Source organism: Hippocampus guttulatus, chromosome 2, assembly GCF_054856545.1.
Source record: "Hippocampus guttulatus isolate MCC_2025c chromosome 2, RoL_Hgut_1.0, whole genome shotgun sequence".
Classification (NCBI taxonomy): Eukaryota; Metazoa; Chordata; class Actinopteri; order Syngnathiformes; family Syngnathidae; genus Hippocampus; species Hippocampus guttulatus.
Genome location: NC_141262.1, coordinates 19,636,521 through 19,653,107, shown reverse-complemented (window position 1 = coordinate 19,653,107; position 16,587 = coordinate 19,636,521). Strand labels below are relative to the sequence as shown.

Here is a 16,587-nt window from a genome sequence, read left to right as displayed (position 1 = left end):
TGCATCACTTACAAAGCTGCCTGGCCAAATGTAATGAAACGAAGTCATAGAAAGTGGGAACATGAGCGAAATGAGAAGGCTTTCAATTTGGAGGATTTGTACCTGACTCGTTAAACCCCAGAGTATATAAAAAGGTCATATATATGAATACTGGAGGACACATGATGTCTGCTGCTTTGCTCTTCATGATCGGTGCTCTACACACTCAATTCTCACATATGAGTGTGTGTCTGGTCTACTAAAAAAAGAGATAGAGAGATAGAGAGAGAGAGAGAATCATAAATCTTCAACTTGTTCAATATTTATGATGAGAACTGATGATGAGTGTCCACCTCGAATCATTTACCACAATAAAAACTAGGATCATTGTTTGCAACCGCAGTGTGGTCACCAGATCAGCTCGCCGTTCAACTAGCTTTTTCTATTTCTTCTTGTAATGCTAGTCTTACTTCTCTGTCTTTTTGGCAGTTTGGATGCCCTGTAGCATCAGGCTTCCTTTCACAGATAAATCTTAACTTCTTAACTGTCACATCTACTTCAGGCACTTGGTATAGGAGAGTACACTCGCGACCGTCCGGGGAGATACTGTCATGTGTTCGGTGTCCCATGTTGGCGATTTTGTGCATACTGCACACAGCAGTAAACACATGTGCCAATTTTATTCTCATTCATGTGTGGCGTATGTAACGTTTTAAAATTCATATAAAATGGTCTTTTACATGGAGTGCCCCAGGGTTCAATTCAGGGGCCCGTTTTGTTTTCTTTGTACCTACTCCTCCTGGGTGATTAAAAAGCATGGCATTTCATTTAAATTTTATGCAGACAACTCTCACCGGAGCAAAATATCCCCAGCGCTTGTGTTCAGCATTTAGTCAATTTAAACATCCAAAGTTGCAATGACAGTAAGAAGGTTATACATTTTGAACTCTGTAGTGCCCCTAACACCCCCTTTACTTCTTAATCACCCTCGCACCTTTTATGAGGCCTGGTTTCACCAACGTTGGTATAACAGTTGACCAAGATTTTTAAATGGAGCAACAGATTAACTCTGAAATAAAATCATTTTTCTCTCAGTTGCGGTTATGCACTCAAGTCAAGCCTTTACTTTCTTTTTTTTTCTTTTTCTTATCTTATCTTGGAGCCACTTTTACATGCTTGCAAGATGTAAAACCTTTCTCCAGAATGAAGTCTCCTGTTTTTGTCCGCTTTTTGTTGTGTCAACAGACCCTAAGAGGAACAAGGCCATGGAGTGTGTTAATGCCATGATGTTACCGATCCGGAAGAGGTCAAAGGCATAATGGATTATAGTCTCCTCGAGAGCAACCTTCCAACCCAATAACACTGGTACCTCTAACAAAACGTCTGGCCTCAGACCCGCAGCTGCCGCTTCCACCAGCAGACCTCAGACGACCGCTCCTTTGTCATATCCACTTGTTGGACAAATTCACATTTCACATGTCAATTAAATGAGTGTTGCCCTGGTGATTTGAAGATCCCACTAATTGTGGTCTCCCTCCACCTCCTCCTCTTCCTTCCCGCCGTTGGTTTTCCAGTCCTCCTTGGGTTCTTCGGACATTTTCCACATGAAAGAGCAGGGAATGAGGGGCTTTGTATCGTCGGGTCCCGCGACCCCACCGCCCCCCGCACCCTGCAGGCCACGCTTCTTCATTCATATTCGCTGATCACTAACTGGCCTCAACATTAAGTACATCTGCACTTGGGCAGTTGCTGGATCAAAATTGTTTCCTTGGCAACGATAATGCAAGTCCTTGTGAAGTGAAAACAAATCTCTTTTACATTTCAAACACGACAGAAAAATGTGTTGACAATCCTATATAGATATAGATTGATTAATAATTTGACTGTGAATAATTTGTTACATTTATTTAGTCATATTTTTTAATTGAAATCTGTTGATTAAAATGCAATAAATCATGTTTTAATTCCTTTATCTCATTAAATAATGCGTAAATCGATTAATTGTCATAAAAAAGTGAAAAAAATTAACATGCATTTTTAATTAAAAAATAAGAATGAATGAATTGTGAATAAACACCTCAATAGTAAAATAAAACATATATAATGACTTATTCAATTTTTAAAAAACTAATAACCAATCATTTTTAATAAAACTGCCATATTTTTGAATTATTCATTTTAGCAACTTTTTGGGCCAATCAGTTCATTCAAAGATGTGTTGTAGTTTACAGTGGTGTAAAACTGCCACCCATCACAGTCAGAACTGTTAGTAATATTTTGGTTTAGCTAAAATAAGAAAATCTTCATTCGTCCCACACTGGGAAAATATGCAGGCGACACACGAGGTCCTCAGTATGCTGCAGTACAGTTGTACACCACCCCCAATAATAAGCACATTGTTGAAATACATTGCACCTCTTCCTTGCTTGTGACGTGTTTTCCCAGTGATCTATCTGCTTGCCATTTTGCTCAAAGTGCACAATCTCCACCAAAATGATTGCTTATTTTGCATCTGACACGCTCTAAGTAGATAGCGCAGGTGCTGGATGAATGCGCTGAAGTCAAATGACTTCCCGCGCGCACTTCAATCTGCCCCCGCACATACAGTATGCCCTGCTATGATCACTTTGACATGTGTGTCACGTAGAGGATTCGGGATGTGGAAACCTTTGAAAAAAAGAAAAGAAAGCACGATGGCCCTCTCATCCTTCCAATTCCTTCCCATTGCCATTTACCACTATTACTAGGCCACCTCCTAATAAGCGGCGCTGACTCCGAGCCCAGTAGACCAACATTCACAGCAGGCCGATGTAGTGCAGATGGTTTGGTTTGTACTTTATCGGAGCAACACCTCATGGAGCCACAATTTGCTGCAGGCTCCCCTTCAGAAGCGTAACAAAACAAAGGACAAACTGGACTTCCTTTTGGTGCCAAAGCTGCGGAGATACCACACACACACACACACACACACACACACACACACACACACACACACACACACACACACGAGTAAAGGAAGCAAAGAAATTAGCGGAGCTCAGAATCGTTCAAGTGGTGACACGACCATTAACCCTTTCATGCACCCTTTAACATGATAAGCTGCCCAGTAGTAACCTCTGTCCCTGAAAGGGTTAAATTTGGTACATATACAGTGGTACCTCTACTTACGAAATTAATTGGTTCTGGAAAAAATGTCTTAACTAGAAAATTTTGTAAGTAGAGACGCGTTTTCCATGTAAATGCCCTAATCCGTTCCAAGCCACCTCCCCCAAATTCAGACATAAATGTTTTCTAAAGCATAGAAATATGGAACAAATACATGTTACAATTAGATTATTGCAGAATAAATGAGAGTTGTGCATAATGTGCTTCCGTCGACTGAAAGACAATCTTCTGTGTGAGTTTTTTTGTTTAAACTTGTCCGGGTAAAAACTCTGACCAATGTCAAAAAAAAAAAACACATGACAGAGTAAAGAATAAAAATGATTGTCATTTAACTTTTAACTACGTTCCTATCGGGGTTTTTTGCCCTCTTTAGTTCATGTTCAGAAGTGTATTTTTTTTGCCTGGTGTTTTGTCAAGAACTGATCCAAGGATGTTTGCTTTTGTCAGCTTTTAACAATCCTTTGAAAATGTCCAAGGCAAACATCAGCCTAGTGAGCGATCGCCCGACTGGTGAAGACTTTTTCTGGGTGATTCCCTTTTACATAAAACTTTCGGAACGCCTCATGACCCGAGGGGCGAATGACTAGGACGCTGCATGGACACATCTATCTTCACACATGGACACATTCGGTAGAGGTCCCTCTTAGCCAATGGGATGCCAGGATGACGCTCGATAATAGCCAATGGCAGAGCAGCTATAAGTATGTTGCATTCAGGAAACTCGAAGCTGCGAGTAGCAGCCCATGTTGTACTTTTACCTTTCTTATCTTGAAATTTCTTTTGTAACAAGGGCCACTATTTTCCTGTTGAGGCGTTTCATAACTTGAAAATTTCATATGAAGAGACGTTCGTAAGTCGAGGTACCACTGTACTCTTATTTTCAAAACTCCCGCACAAAATGCAAGCTTCCCCAAAAATGCTTTGTCATTTAGAACTATTGCTTTTTCTCAAAACAATTGCAACTTTTTTTTTCCCCCCCAACTCCAAAGCGACAGTTGAATGACCCACGGAGGTCCAGGGACCACAGTTTGCGAACCGGCATGGCGGTTAAATCCTAATTTAAGTGAACCAAGACGTGATGTAGTATCGGTGATTCTGCAGCCTCCTTAACAACATCTGACAATGTTATGGAACTGCATGAAAAGAGTCGACTCAAGTGCAATGCCTGGTGAAAAGTGGGCTTAGGAGGGCTTGACCTCCCATGACTGGGTCACAAACATGACAGCGTTTAAAAAAACGTCTTGGGGATTAAGTGCTTGTCGGGGCAGTCAGTCGACTCTCATCTCCATCTTTTTCTTCCCTCTTCTTCCACTGCCACCTCAGCGAGCGAGTGCCGCGCGTGAGCCAGTCGGGGCTGAAGTCCTGTTACTGCATTTGTGCGCTCATGCGAGAGCTCGTGTGAATGAACGCCTCCGTCGTCGCCAGAACCGCTGAGGGAGGCTACAAGTCTGCGAAAGGCCGAGGGAACGCCGGCTGAATTAAGAAGCGACAAGACGTGTACATGCATTGGTGAGTTTTGCAGCCACGTACGTACACGCAGGCTAAACGCAGCACGGGTCGCGATTATCCTCACAAGGAGGGTAATGCAAACGACAAAGTGATGTCTGAAGGATGAAGGCGCCACCATGAAAGCGTCTGAACAAACACGGGAGAGCTATTGCTTTGCATTCCATATATAAAACCTTGCTCATTAGCATACAAATCGAGATCAAAAGAATTCAGGATCGGCGCGTGTTCAAAGAATTCTTTATCAGAGTGAAGTCAAGGGAGCCCCACGGGCCCTGACGACCCCCCCCCCTCCCCTGAATCCCATTTCCTGTCCACTGCCAACAGCTTCACCGGAGGAACGGAATTACACTCGCGTTAGGGTTGAGGTTAGGGTTAGTGCCCATTTGGGTGAAATTTCACTATGAACCTAAAATGCATGCTCATCTTCTCATGTGAACTTGATTTTTGACCTTATCTCAAAAATTCACATGAGATGTTTCATCCCGGATCGAACCAATACATTTGCCCGTTCAACGAGAATTGGTATTTAAACAGTCCTCTTCATCCTTCCCATTTTGACATCAGGGTGACCAAGATGATGCCTAAAAATTGATCAATGGTAATCAAAGAGGATGTTCTCATAGAAAAGTGGACCTTCAGCTTCGAGTGCTCTCAGCAGGTTTCGACTGAGACACTGGAAGAGTCACAGAAAGGCATGGAGGAAAATACCCATGGGAACTTCCAGATATCAAATCGCTTTGAGGAAATTTGCCGTTTAGCTGGCTGTTGGCGAACAGCATGTTGCGCAAGTACCTAAACATTGACGAAATGGACATTGTGTATTCAAAAGTTTCGAGACGGTCAAATGAAGGTCACCTGTAAAGGAGGTTCATCCTGAATTTCACCAGAACACCAAATACACACCTACGTTTTTTTGTGAGTTGTAGATGTCGCTACGCCAGTGCGAACAAATTCCCGAAAAGACAGTGCTCGCCATTCCGCTGTTCCGCCTCCTATAACCGGCGGCAGTAGGCCTCATGCATGATGACACTTCGTCTCCCCTCCATTCACTAATCAATGACAACAGTTGCACCGATGGTTCAGATGGCAGAGTCTTGTTGAAGTGTCTTTTTTTTTAAAAAATTGTAATATCGTAATATGCAAGATGTGTATTGGAAGGCGGGGTATCTCATCACGATGGGGGGAGGTATTGCGGTCAGAACAGCCGTCCTTGAAACATTCCCAAAATCACTTCAAATTATTTCCAAAGGTCGAAATGGGTCCATAAATCTATTGCGTGCTCCCGCAGTTCTTATTTTTACTACATTGTCTCCCCATGATTGCCGCTCTTGTTGTTATTTGCCAGTGCCGCAGCCCTAAAGATTTCTGAATACTTTTGAAAACACATGACAACGCGCAGCCAATTTTCAAGCAATCATCTTTCCGCCACATTTCCTTAAAAATGATTTCAAAAGATTTGCGAATTTAGTCGGCGCCACAGGTGTCAGTCACTATGTTCAACAACTTTCTCTTTCAAAGTTTTGGATTATTGTTCTGGAACTGCACAGGAATTTTTTAATGTTTTAAAGGTTATTTGGTGCACATTCAACGCCGTTTTTTTGTACATCTTAAGTATGGAGCTGTCGTTGACATTGACAAAATTGTCATTTACTGTACCTGTCCTAAATTTTCTTCAACCTTTTTGAGGATTGCTTTTTCTTAGCTCAAGTGTTCTAACATCCCAACCAAGATTCTGGGCCAAGTTAGTGGTCTCTGCTCAGATCACTGCATTCTTTGCTGCTTCCTACTCGCCGATTCTCTTGCCAAAAGGGTTGGATCACTTTCTGCCGACAGCGTGTCGTTGTCGATCGCACTTTTTCGGCTAGAAGTGGTGATTTGACCCGATGACACAGCGGGGATACTTTGGTTTGTCATATCGTGTGAAAGCCCCACGACTTTGAGGGTGGCTGCCCCTCAAGGTCGAGATTAGAAGCGGCGACGTTTGCAGCAGATTACTAAAAGCAGAGCGCAGTCGCCGGTGCCTGGTGAAGGTTAAAATGAGCGAGACATTTCAGGTCAGCACCCATTTCCCTCACCGGCTTTGAAGCTGCCATGTCGCTCGACGGCAGACTCTAACGCCGCGGACGCGTCGCACTGAAAAGTGTGGCGACGAATGATATCATCAAAATCAGACGTGCCACCAATTGCGGTACATCCCGACTGAATGGGGAGCGTGTAAAGGAGAAAAATAAAAATGCATAAGCTCAGGACATCAATCATGGCTGGAATATTGGCTTTCCATATGCAATCCATTTCCTCGCTGTCGCCGCTGCGGCGTGGATGACGCTATTTCCTGACAACTATCCTCAAACGCACGCACAAATTTTATGTAGGGAAACGATTCGCAAGTGGTGCCGTGACAGATCATTGGGTGTGCCGTGGGATTTGATACTACGTCACCAAATTGATCTAAAAATTCTTTAATACACTGTCAATAATGTATCCCTAATCAATATGCTCTCTCAGAACAGACAATTAAATGCTCTTCCTGAGAGATGGCAGGAGGTAAATATTTAAGTATCCATTTTTTGTGACAGTTTGGTGTGCCATGAGGTTTTTTTTGTTTTTGTAAACTACAGTATGTTCCTCGGCTCTATAAGGCTGGTAAACACGGGTTGAGGTTATGTTCGGAGCAGGATATTTTCCCATCCATGACCTTTAATAGAATTGCATGTGCCAGTCTAAAAATTTGCAATTTCTGGCAGTATGTGTTTGTAGAGCAGTTTTCTGTTTGTTTGGGGGGGGTTTTGTGCCAAGTTATCAAAACGGGCATTGGATATAATGGATCGTAAAAAAATGAACTGTTGTTTTGTTTGTTACAGCTGCAGCTGTTGTGAAAGCGCTATATAAATCAGGATGTATTGTATTGTTTTTGGATGAAGATCCGACCAATTAATCGGCCAGCCAATGTGATGGGCCGATGTTATCCATCCATCCATTTTCCAATCCCCTTTATCACCACAAAGGTCCGGGGGTGGCTAAAGCCTATACCAGCTGTGTTTGAGCAGAAGATGGGGGGACACCCTGAACCGCTTGCCAGCCAATCGCAGGGCACACAGACGAACAACCATCCGCGCTCACACTCACACCTGGGGACAATTCAGAGTGTTCAATCAGCCTGCCATGCATGTTTTTTGGAATGTGGTAGGAAACCGGAGTACCCGGAGAAAACCCACACAGGCACGGGGAGAACATGCAAACTCCACACAGGAAGGCCGGAGCCGGGATCCACGAACCCCCGACCTCTGCACTGTGAGGTCAATGCGCTATCCAGTCGATTTCCACATCACAAGATGAGACAACCTCAAAAAATTATCAACTAGTCAAATATTCTGCCTGTAATTCAATTTTTTTTATTGCTGTAAGCCTTAAGGTACCAAGGTTTTTTTTCATTATTTATATTTTTTTAATGAATCGGTTATCAGGAATTCATTTTGCCAGTTATCGGCCGAAAGAAAATCCAAATCGTTTGGGCCCTATTTTGTACTGAAGTCAAGGAGTTGAGTTCAGCGTGTCAGTACTTTGGCCACCTGTGCCCTTCATGTATTTCACAAGCCACCCTTGTCTCTCCTTCTCTTCTTTTCCGCTTACTGGCCCAGTCACCCCCACGTTAACAGCCACCTTTATTTTGCGGCGTTCTCACCTCCCTTGTAAAGCAGTGATTTACACTTGTGCACTAAAAAAATAAAAAATAAAAATAAAAACAGCTTGAGACAAACATATTAAAAATCCCAAATGCTGAGGTGTTCAAAATCGCAACAGTGCTGGGGCTCGTTTACCATTTGTTTGTTTTGCCGTTAGCGGGATTACGCGGAAAATATTTCAGTCAATCTTTGTGGAGCGCTTGAAATCAACCCTTTGTTTTTTATCCTCAGCCTGGTACATACAAACAAAGTTCTGGAGCAACAACATTTTTAAAATGTGATTTTTTTTTTTAAACACGATTTCATTGGTTGTTTAGATACGCAGTGTTGACAATATATTCTGTAGATCATAGATGGATGAGTCAACATTGAAATTATTTGTACATCACACAGTGGCACTATTTATATCAGATTCTACAATAATTGCTTGTTTGCATGTACACAATAGTTTAATTTTAATTGTTTTTAAAACCACCTATAATGCAATTAATCTACATTTGAACCCACCCCCCCTCCACACACACACACACACACACACCAGCCCAAAGACCACCTTTGGTGCTCTCCAAAGTGAAATTCAGCCCCTCCAAAACCGATTAGCATTGTAAACACCATGCAAATCATGTTTGCCGTGTTGGGGGTCCGAAGGTTGCGTGGGTGAGCGTAGGGCCATGGTGGTAGTCTTCTCCCTTGGACACCACACACATAAGCATGGCACTACACCCTGCACCCACCGGTGGCATGTCCTCCCCCCCCCCCAGACGGTGCCCACCTCCCTGACCTCCTCCGAGGAACTTGTCAAAGGGAATTTAACACGAGGATTCCAAATTCCTATGAGGTGATAATTATTGTCGCTGCTGACAGGGGGGGTTGTTGGGCATCCAGCACAGAGTAAACAAGCAGTGGGTGCCTGGTCACCCAGTCCCTCTCCCACCTAAACCCCCCCCCCCCCCCACCCCATCACACCAACAATTTGCTTGGCCGTGACCTGCGTAAATGAAGCCATTAGCCCCGGTGTGACTGTGTGTCACCTACGGCACTAACAATTTGGCGTCTGGGCTCCCAGGTGTCTCGGGTTTTTAAAAATTAAATAAATAAATCACAAACCATTCATGGATGACCCCCATGAAGATTACATCAGATTTAGTAGCACATTGATATACTGTCTACCAGAGGTGTTTAAACTCAAGGCCCAGGGGCCAGATTCTGGCATAACGCATCATTTTATGTGGCAGACTTATTGCTGTTCAAAGTTGGATTTTCTCTGCTTTAAGCCAGACGTCTGTGAAAAGTGGATTTCATCATCGGAGCGTTTAACTAGCGTGTTCAACGTGCTAGTCGTGTCAATTTTATGTTTCCATTTTAGGTTAACTTAGCAGTTAGCATGGCTTCTCCCTCCCTAAGAACGATACTTGTCAGAAATGCAGCTGATTCGTTCCCACGGAGGCGATGATTACAGACTTTGGAACAAATCCGCGAAATGTTTCGCCGCATTAATAGTAGCCAGTCAAACCTCGCTTCAAGGTAGCTGGTGCTGCATAAGTGACGGTGAGTTTTGCCTCAACCTGTGACGTGACGTGAGGAACACAGCCGGCCGTTGATTCTCAGTTTTGCTATTCAATGTGTTTGAATGAGGTCCTATCATGGATCATATCATGTATCATTATACAAAAAAATACTTCGGTGTATTTCTAGAAAGTAGCAGTAAAAAGATCTGTGCAACATTTTTGGTGCTCAAGGTTACAGTGTGCACACGGACCTTGTGCATCGTTTGTGGTGCTCCGTTTATTGAAGAGGCGGTGCTGGCAGCATGTTATTTCCTTGTCGTTTGCTCACATGTGGTTCTGCCCCCCCCCCCCCACCACCACAACCACCACGCTGCCCAGCCACACACCAAGACTTGGGGAGGTTATAAAAGTGGAGGGGGGTGATTAAGAGGCAGGAATAATGGCCTTCACAAAACAAAGAATGTGTTTAACTGCCACAACGGCAACGCAATAAATCTTAATCTGACTACCGTGCTCAATACCGCAAATCCTCTTCTTATTTGGTTTGATGCTCAAAAATGGTTAAAAAAAAAAACATGAGAAGGATGCGCTGTAGCGGCATGATTTATGTACAAGGCTGACCTAGGAAGATTTAGGCCGGAGAGGAGTTCGAGCCGTGCTGACCCGCACTTCAGTTCTGCATTGTTGGACTCGAGTGGATCCTTCTAAATCCGGGATTAGAAAAATTAAATTTACAAACACCTTCACCTCTCATTGCTCTGACACAAGTCGGAGAGAGGAAACGGTCGGTTGGTCGGTCAGTCAGTCGGAAGAGCTTCGCGTCTTCTAAGCATGCCCAAAGCCTCATCACTTTTGGTCACGCCTTCTTTTCGGGTTCTGTGTGTTGGCCTGCTGGCCGCCTGCTGTAACCGCCAGCAATGTGGTTGTAAACCGGGATGAAGCCATGTCTCTACGAGGGAGGATATTTTTTTAAATAGAACATTTTCAACGCTTTTGGGCCTGGATAACCGAAAGCAAATTACATTTTGGGTTTGAAAAGGGCTATTTGAAGAACCTGAGGGGGGGCTGAGGGAGGGGGGTGGACACAATTCACATTTTTAACATTTTAACCAATTTATGAGACACCCCACATACAATCAGGGAGAAATGATGTGCTTCCTGCTTTGACAGACTATTTCACGATGTTTGTAAACAAGAGGCGCAAGGATACTTTCAAGCGACAAAAAATGATTGACAACACTTACTGTAACTGAAAATGATGACAAAAACTCTTTGTGTTTGGAGTTACGCTGCCAGATTGTACCCCAAAAGGATGACATATTTTTCCTTGAAAAAAAATCTCATTGACGAGAGCAACACCTGTGGGTAAGGAGGATAAATTGAGTGGTTGTGGCAAATCTTGATACGTACAAAGAGGATTTCAAGACTGCCTCTGGGTTGTGATACGCGCAAAGTTGTCGTTATCACACATTTGGCTTTCTTGGTTACTAGCTATAACTTTTTGGCGACAAAAACGCCTCACTTTGCGCCACTGCCCTTGTTCCTTGCCACCAGTCTGATGCTAGCGAGTGACGCTAATCGCTATTCACACCCACAACTGTTTTTATTTTTGTGCTCAAGCTTCAAACGTCGATGCAGAGTAATATAGTCAACTAGTTGACTAGTCTACCAATCAGTTCGGTTCAGGTATTTTAAAGTTCAAATTATTTTTGAGAAAAAAAAAAATCAAGCCTTTCTATTATGCTGTGTGCGTGTCAACTGAATGCGCTGAAACCACTCCCCACTCAAATGTCAGTCCAATAAATCTACCGCAACCTGGAAAAATGGATGCTATTTTTTCAAACATCTTTCTTGCGCCTTCATGTTACTACATGTTTGAGTTGTGAAAACAAATCCACTTAAAGCCTACAATGGAGGGAATATCTCCCACCAGGTCGCTGAGACAATGAGGCGCTCTGAAGCTGCCGCGCAAGCAGGAAAACCCCTGTCCACATGCTGGCTGTAACTCACTTTTTTTTTCTTTTCTTTTTTTTTTAAAATCCCTTGCTCTTCGGCCTTCTCTCCATGACGTGTGTGCACTCACCGCCAACAACGATGCGCTCTAAAGCGGCCGTGTCGTTTAACCCTGTATCGCCACAAGTGAGTACTATTTAGTTCTTAGCCTTTGCACATGTATACCTTCACACACATATATAGTATTTCGAAACACGTCTGAATTTATTTTATAGGGCATTAAAATGTAGACATAGCTGTGTATCTGTGGACCAAAGCAGAGTTTAATATTTATATCTCAAAGTGCTGACCACGCCAAGGTTAGAAAATGACAGGCCACAGCCACCCTACATGACCACCTGACATGATGGGTGTTGGCCTAGGGAGGGCAGGGGAAGGGCAGGGGCACACATACAGATGGTCATGGGTCATCGTCCCATTCAGATGATGTGGACCCCTGCACTCCAGCGAGCATCCATACTGCCTACATGCACCATGTGTAGTCCTTTTAATGAGTAAGCCCATACGTACTTTGCATCCGTTGTGTGTGCATTGTGTGTTTGTCCTTAATTGAGAGCTAAGCAAAAATAAATAAATAAATAAAAGTTGCCTTTAAAGTAGGCCAATAAAGATCCTGTCTGTAATGTTATACACCTGCCCATAAAGCCCAGAGGAATGCTAAATGAAAACCAGTTTCAGATCCTGTCTCCTGTCTGGGGTCTCACGTCAAGACAGCAGGATTTGTAATGGCTGTAACCAGGATTATTGAGTTCAAGCAGACCAGCCAGGAAGTACGGTGAGTGGAAAAAAACATCACACAGTGGCCAATTCTCCTCCCATAACGGACGCTACAATGGCAAGTGGATTATTCCTCCATGTAATTGCACAGAAGAATCAATGTGACAACTTTTAGCATCAAATATGTCACAACCAATCACGGCAGCATTGCTTCAGCGCTGCTTTTACACCCCAATAATCAAAGCGCCTCACTGGGGGGCTGTATAATAGTCGCAGACACGCAAAACAAAGTCTTCTTTGTTGCAGCGTGAGCTAGACGCACAATGACAGATGACCACTGCCGCTCTAAACACGTTGATCCTCTGACCCCACAAACGCACACGCACAGTAGCATGCGCACGGGAGGCAGGAAGAGGCTAGCGGCGAGCATGTGACTCCGTAGAATGCAGCTATGATTTGGCACGACCTCATCTCTGGTTTCCATTCCCCCACCAGGCCCTGACGCCCGCTCCCCTTTTGCACCTGTCGAGTGCCAATAGACCCCCCCGTCCGCTCTCTGTCACCACAGAGAATATATGGCCCGGCTCGGTCAGTCCCGTCTGCCTAATTACTCCCTAAATGGCCTCTTGCTCTTCAGGCCTAGCTCATGCGCGGTTTCCTCACCTCCTCGGGCCCGATATGACTGAGCGAGTAACTAAAAGCTGAGCTGTGATTTCCACTGTAGCGGGCTGACCCATTCACCCGGGGAGATTAGGCGCTGGCGTCTACACGGAAGGCTCGGATAATGAAGCAATCAGTGCGAACGGCCGGCCGGGCAACAGCAGTGTGAGTTATACGCACGCAACCAGAATCATGCAACTTGACCACATACACATGCACACACAAATGTGCCACACCTACAGACGAACACATGCGCGCGTGTGTGTGTGTCATGCATTATTTCACGCTGCGGTAATGGATGGAAGCAACAGTGTTGACTGGCACCCATTCACAACATGTTGGGTACCTACTTGATTCAGTAAAGTCACTTTTGTATGCACCATGTTTCAAGTTATTGTGCAAATGTTTTTCTTTGATTTTGATAAACAGTCAATGCCAATAATAATAATAATAATAGATTTTATTTATAAGCGCCTTTCAAGACACCCAAGGACACTTTACAATAACAAAAAACACAAAACAATACCAATGGCACACAGCATAGTTTTTAAGTCATCAATGGTTAGAGAATTTTTTTTCTTTTGAACAAACTTCCTAGTGATAGTATTTTTTCAAAAAATAAAAACATAGTTTTTGTTTTTACTTTGTGGGGGAAATCACTGTTATCATTGGGAAGTTTGTTTAAAAACATTCAAATTATTCTACATTTGTTGACTTAAAACGTATACTTACATGTACCATGTGCTGTTCAAATATCTTTGCTTAGAAAGGTTGGACGTTCAAACTTATAATAGAACAAAAGCTCGTTAGTGATTTGTATTGTGTGCTAGCATCAAGCTAGCAGTAGGCAAGGTTGTGTAGTTAGCTAGATAGCTAGCCAGGTAACTGGCTAGCTATCTAGCTATCTAGCTAGCTATCTTGCTAGCTAGCTAGATAGATAATGCTGTACTTTCAATGCAGTCTTACGAGGCGCAAATTAGCCCCTTGGCATTAGCCGTGTGAGCCAGCAATATGACGGCACCAGTGTGAAAGTGGAAGACGTGCCTCTGTAAGGCCATAAATAATAATTATGAGCAGTTAAATATGACCTCTCCAGTGAGGCCCAAGTGCTGCAGAACAGCAGGTGCTGAGTGAGGTTCCTCCAAAGTTCTTTCCATTTTGGGCTTATGGGATCCACTGGAGGCAACTGTTTTATTTACTCTAAAGAGGCTGTTAAAACTTTTGCGTATAGGTTTCATTCAGAGGTGCATGTCTATATATATATGGCCTTCTATTATTTGGGGCAGCTGATACAATTAAGACAACCCTTTGTACCACAAAACTGCGAACCTAAGAAACCTAAGAAATTAATTGGGTTTAACACGGACAATTAACCGCCCTGTTAAAATTGAATGCTTATCACTTGTATTGTGTATGTTTGACATGAAATACAGTTGGCAATGAGGGTATCATATTTGCCAGGAAAATTAGCCAGTTCTGTCACGTGTTGCATTGTAGCCAAAAGGTTCAATACTGGCGGATCAATACGCCTTCTAGTGCTGGAAATCATTGTTGCTGAAAGCAAACGCTAGTTGCCAAGATTAACGTCTTCTACTTTGTCTTCTAAATGGAAGACGAAGAAAAGGAACTTTGGCCGGAAGTACGGAAGTTAGAAGAATTGCAGAGTCATTGCAGAGAGCGGATTTACTTTTCACTTTGAATTTTACAAGTTACATTTATTGAGTGTAACAAGTGTTTAGATGGGTGTGACCCATGTGGTGGGGTTAGCTTAACGTAAATTTAGAAAAATAAATTCTAAACTTTGCGTAAATTCACATGTCATGGGGATCATGGAATGTATCACAAGTTAGAGGACACTGCATGTTGAAGTGATACATCTCGACTGAGACACGAACATCTTTGGATGTTGGGGCAGAAGCTCAGTTTAGCCTGGGTTGTTAGTGGAAGTTATGGAGGGTCTTCGCCACATTTGTATGTAACCTTTTGCATTTTTTGCTAAATCAAATAAACGGTAAACTGTGGATTAATTTTCAAGTTACCAAAGCATTCCCAAACTGTAACATATATTCTCTACCATTTTGTAGCCTAACATGATTCTTGAGCCTCCCATATTTTCTAATGCATATTTTCGAGCGAGTAGTGAAAGTGAAGGCACTGCGTGCCTCGCAGGCTGCAGACAGCCGAACGTGAGAGTGCAGACATCACGTGACTGCAGCACTTTCTGTCTGGGTGCACGTCAGGGTCTGACTGTCTCTTCCTCCCCGGTGAGGAAGAGGAGGCACGAGCACACGGCTGGTCGAATGAAAAGACGCCATCCACATGCATGGCGAGACGCACGTCAGACTGTCATGCAACTCGGATGCTCTGAGGACCAGACGGAGGAGAATGTTCAAACAAAACGCACGCGCGGATCATTCATCAGTATCCCCCCCCCTCCTCCTCATCCTCCACTCACAATCAAAACAAGGATGCTCTCCCTCATCAATGCGAAAGACAAACTCGTTATCCCCACGCGGGTTCCCGTCACGACCGACATGAGATGCGCAAACTGTCTCATATGGGAAGTTGCATGAATGGATCGGAAAAAGAAGAAAAGAAAGCACCCAGTCAGCGACTCACTCAGCCTCCAGCGCACGCGTCCGTCCGGCTGCTCCACTCAGCGTCATCCTTCATCCGCCATCCAAAACAACAACAATCCAGAGCTGGACATCCGACACTTGCCATCCTGTGACTGTTTTGTTTTTTTTACTTTTTAAGTCGCGTTGATGTCACTTCCTGTGAGGATGGTGCCCGGGGATGTCATGGGAAGCTGGCATCCGGAGGTCAAAAGTTCACGGCAGAGGAAGGAGAAGGATGTGGCGAAGAGGAGAAGAGATTATAAAACACTGAAAATGAAAGAAAAGGATCATCACCGCTATGCGGGCTGGTTCCAACTGTGCACTATACGTTTTATATAACACTCACATTCACATCATCCCAACTCCCACCCCCATTCCACCTCCGTCATGCGCCTGCGACTTGCAATTCCTGGTCATGATTATTCACTTGTGTATAGTGGAAGCATCACTTTGAACATATTTGACTGACGCTTGGTGCAGTGGTGATGCTCAAATCATCTTTGTCCATTAAATTGAATGGATTAACTTGTTCCAACCCCCGCACCTCCACCAAAAATGCACTTTATAATATCATACTCTATAAAAACATGAAGGAATGTAAGATCTGAAGTTTTTAACAGAGGATAAGGAATATATGCCTGTGATTGTTTTTATATTGTCCGCCTACATGTGTTGCTCCACTGTTTGTGTTCAAATATTAGTTGCTTCAAGGCTTAGAACAATGCAACAACAAGC

At 43.6% G+C, this 16,587-nt stretch overlaps 1 long non-coding RNA gene across 2 annotated transcripts in view; it reads right to left on the bottom strand.

Moving 5' to 3' along the window:
• The window catches only part of LOC147208831 (uncharacterized), a 104,661-nt gene extending 88,531 nt beyond the window's left edge, over nucleotides 1-16,130 (bottom strand). The window contains exon 1 of one of the 2 annotated variants that reach the window (XR_015097915.1): nucleotides 15,854-16,130. This is a non-coding gene — a long non-coding RNA (uncharacterized LOC147208831). The remainder of the gene's footprint in view (nucleotides 1-15,853) is intronic. The other variant, XR_015097885.1, reaches the window with a different exon arrangement.
• Nucleotides 16,131-16,587: the final 457 nt, after the last annotated feature.